Raw genomic sequence first — 4,316 nt, 5'->3', positions numbered from 1 at the left:
CAAACCAAACCAAATCTATTGTAGCCACTGCAATGATCGAACCTGAATGTTATAAGCCCTTTATAAGTGTTATAAGCCCTTCAAGCTCACCACTAAGCCACTGCGGGTAACATATAATGTTAGCACAGTGAACCTTGTTGCTGGTAAAAGTTTTAGTTATATTTTTATTTAATTGCATACAAATAAAACAAATCATAAGCGTTTAATAGCAGAGCTTGAAACCTACACTTTGATGAAGGTTACTTTACAGGTTTAAGCTTGCAGTGTTATAGGGATAGCTAGATAAAAATGTCAGTATTTAAGAGATTAGACTTGATTATAAGGATTGTCGTTCATAGACATGCTGACAATATGGTTCCTGAAAAGGTAAAACTGACTTAAAGATTAATTACAGAAAACAGTTTCGTATTTTATAACGTACGGGTGGAGTAAATAATTTAAGCATCTTTGGCTCAATTCTTTACTAACTTATCAACGTTGTTTTTCATGAGTGTAGCTCAAGTGTGAAACTATTTCATTGTGGTCACGCTGCAGTAAGATTCGAAATGGGTCACTGAGAAAAATTTAGCTTCCTGACAAGGGTGTGTGAAAATCTCTGGGATCATCGTATACCCTCGGATTCATGGTTTTCCTTCTTAGTAAGGAAACCTAATAATCTCGTAGATCAACCATTTTGATTGTAGGACCTAAGGGTCAACGTTGTCCAGCGTTTGTAAGGAAATTCAGTAATATCTTGGATATTACCGTTTTGATCGTATACCCTAAGGGTCAATAGTGTCCAGTCTCTGTAAGGAAACGCAGTGATCTCTTGAATATACCGTTTTCATTTTATACCCCTGGAGTTTTTGCTGTCTCGTCTTTGTAAGGACACGTAGTAATTTCGTGGATCAACCATTTTACTTGTATACCCAAGGGGTCTGTATTGACCCGTTTTTGCAATGATATACAGCAATCTCGTGAATCAACCGTTTTTATATTATGTCCCTGGGGTCTGCGGTGTCTTTCTCATCTTTGTAAGAAAACATATTAGTCTCGTGGTTTGGAAAGAAATGTAGTATTAGAGACTATGGTATTCTTAAAGCTTATTATATGACTTACAGTGTTTATTAAGCCAGGAGGGAGAGTTCCTTATTGCTGTACTACATTAATTAATAAACGTAGCTGTTTCCCTAGAACTGTTGGTTGAACAGCATAAAGATTATTCTTTATCGCTTCGTTGTAACGTTTCGGTATTTGTTCTTCTAGAATCTTAACATGTGAAGAATCAACCTGAATTTTTTAAAGTAGTTTATTCATAATTTTCAAGTAGGGAGGTGTTCTACTGTAGTTCTATATTGATTCATGTTAAGATTAACTGTAAATTATTATAATGTTTTATTTTAACATTTTCTGAAAGAAAAAGTACACTCAAGGCTATCCTTACTTTAATTCTTATACACAATTATTCAAAATTTTGGGAACTGTTTATGGAGCATTATATTTTCCATTCCAGTCATAGTACCTGAAGACGGTATATTAAAAAATAAAAATTAATCTTCCGATAATGCTTGAGACATTATCTAACCCAAATAGAAGCTACATTTGCTGTGATTTATCAGACTCGAATAACAGCAGATTTAAAATATCTGATTACGCTCCTATGAAATGTTTGCAAACCCTTGTGATTTTTGCAATGATAAAGAATGTTTCGAAATATTCAGCTTGTTTTAAGCTTGTGCATTTTATTACTTATGATAAGCTACAGCGTTCGAAAAATTTAACTCTGAGCTTGTTTTCATTGCTGCGAGTTCCTTGCAATGACACTTAAAATTCGGAAAAACTTATAAGTTTTATTTGACAATAAAAATAAAAAAGTGGCAGTAAGTAATAGTAACACATCTCCCAAAAATATACTTCGAAATTTATTTTTATTTGACAACATAAACATTCACCTCTCTTTGCTTAACCATCACATATTGCCATCGTTATATTATAATGTACTAAAAAAACGCCAAATATTATTTTCCACGACATTTTTTCAAACACTTTTCGTGCATGAAGGGGAAAATAAGCTATTATTTTCAATAAGATGGTCGTTAGTAAAAATATAATGGCACTGAACCTCAGGAAAGGATAAAAGGAAAATAGATTTACGGTACGAAAAACTTATGCTAGCGTTTTTCTCTTTAGATGAAAGGTATTATTATCTATTGATAATTCCTATGTATCTTGGAATATTTCTAAAGGTCCTCTTTTATAAAAGAAAAACAGATTGGTAACAAATGTGGAAAAGCTACCCTATCCCCGAACTGGCTATCTACATCAAATGGTATTTAAATTGGCAACTACTTACTACCTTGCAAATTACAGCTGTTTAATGTTTCGTCAACAACTTATCTAGAGCATGACTTATAACTTAAATGTTATGATAAAATGAACAGGTTATTATTAAAGTCCAAGAAAGAAAGATAGTAACTTGGTAACAAATAAAGCGATAATTTAAAATATATTTTAGTATAAGTAAACATGCCACGTACTGAGTTTATTTCATATCCAGTACATGTAAAGTGTCTTCTCAAACAAGCTGTGTAATACAACTGCATCACGTTTTCTGATGTTAAAATTATACATGTATTTTCCTATTATACAAGAGAATCGTGCGTCTTATTTTAAGTACTGGTGAATGATCTAAATATAAACAATACTTCTATAAATTCTATTCATTGTGTAAAATAAAGTAACACATCACACATATAAGGGAATGATGGGCAAAGTCCTGATAAGGATTACTTGACGACATTGTTACTTCAATACCACAAGGTAGTAAGTAAGTAGCGCATGTTTATAGCAAAATGTCGAACTTTGAGGATATTTTATCTGACTAGAAGGTGTAAAGTTTAAACAGAGTTCCTGTCTGGTGAAACTTTTGATAATTGGAATTAATATAAAAACCACCTACAATTATCGTAGTCTTCTTAAAAGTATTCGCCATTGTATATAAGACTGAGTATATTTTTGGTAAATAAGATAACTTTCTTTCAAATTGGTCCTAGTTGTAGATATATTGTTAAAACAACTTAATCGACAACAATGTGAAACTTGCAAAAAAAAGTTTAAATTATTTAATGAAAAATGTAATTTTAAAGTAATTTTTAAGTATGGAAGTTATGATAGCCGCTTGTTTAATCTGGATATTTTATTTTGCAGATAATTACAAGAAAACTAAGCGCGTCTAGTCAGCTTTCGGCCACATATTTATTCTAGTCCAACATGGTGATTTTAACAAGGGTAAGTTACACGTGTTCATGATTTTGATGTTTATGGGTAATTGTGACATGTTATCTATTTATTTTATTTAAATATATATATATATATATATACTTATCTTAATCATGATGTAGCACAATATATACTTGTTGTTCAGATGGCTCACACCATTAAAACAATCCTAAATATTGAACTGAAAGCTGAAAGAAATTTTTACTTTTAATCTTTGATTCACAATATCAAAAACTTTTAAACCTGGAGCCCAAGAATACTATTTTAGACTTGATTTAGATGTATATTCCGAAGAGAAGTATATTATTAATTTTTCTTCTAGTTTTTACTTATTTTTCAATAAAATAGTTCATGATTAAGGACAAGTTAGAGTGTTATATAAACCACAAATATTTAACTTTTTTTATTTACCACTGATAAAAGAAAGTCCACTTTCCGAAGGCGTTCAGGTTGCTGGTTGTTTTTCGTGATGCTATAAACCAAATCTTTATAGCTTCAACAAGATCATGGAATGTTTGTTTTTTCGAGCAAAACGTTATATTTACTCTCAGTACTTAACCTAAAAACTCTCTTCACGGATATACACATAATTATTGATCCAAAATAAGATTTTTTTTTCTGAAGAAAAACGGTATTCTGTCATACCTTTACTTGACTATTTCCTAGTAACAATGCATTTGAAATTTCGGTTTTGTTGGTGTAGTATGTGACAATTAAGCGAGCACGCAAAACATATAACCTATATTAAAGCCAGTTTATGTCACGTCACGCTTAAATCTTCGACATAGGAAGAGTCATAAAAGCCAAAATGCATTTATCCAGATAGAATAGTTCGATTACTTCCAGCCCGTTACGATTTTAGTGACGGGGGTGCGGGGGGGCCTTGAAGGGGGGCTGCCGTAAAACCTTATAAGTGTAGTGAGTGTTGGGGTCACCTAGCCTGGAGCCAAGCGCATAAAAATTTATCAAGAACGTAAAAATATCGATTCAGTTTTAAACTTAAATCGTTTCTGAATTAAGCTATTTTCTGTTATATCACCAGTATTTTTAATTAAAAA

The 4,316-nt window shown here is 31.8% G+C and overlaps 1 long non-coding RNA gene across 1 annotated transcript in view; it reads left to right on the top strand.

Moving 5' to 3' along the window:
* Positions 1-4,316, top strand: part of LOC111086590 — a 44,446-nt gene that overhangs the window by 21,816 nt on the left and 18,314 nt on the right. Inside the window, exon 3 of the long non-coding RNA XR_002611337.1 lies at positions 3,187-3,267. This is a non-coding gene — a long non-coding RNA (uncharacterized LOC111086590). The remainder of the gene's footprint in view (positions 1-3,186; positions 3,268-4,316) is intronic.

This window comes from Limulus polyphemus, unplaced genomic scaffold (genome assembly GCF_000517525.1).
Source record: "Limulus polyphemus unplaced genomic scaffold, Limulus_polyphemus-2.1.2 Scaffold1229, whole genome shotgun sequence".
Classification (NCBI taxonomy): Eukaryota; Metazoa; Arthropoda; class Merostomata; order Xiphosura; family Limulidae; genus Limulus; species Limulus polyphemus.
This window is presented reverse-complemented; position numbering and strand designations above follow the sequence as displayed.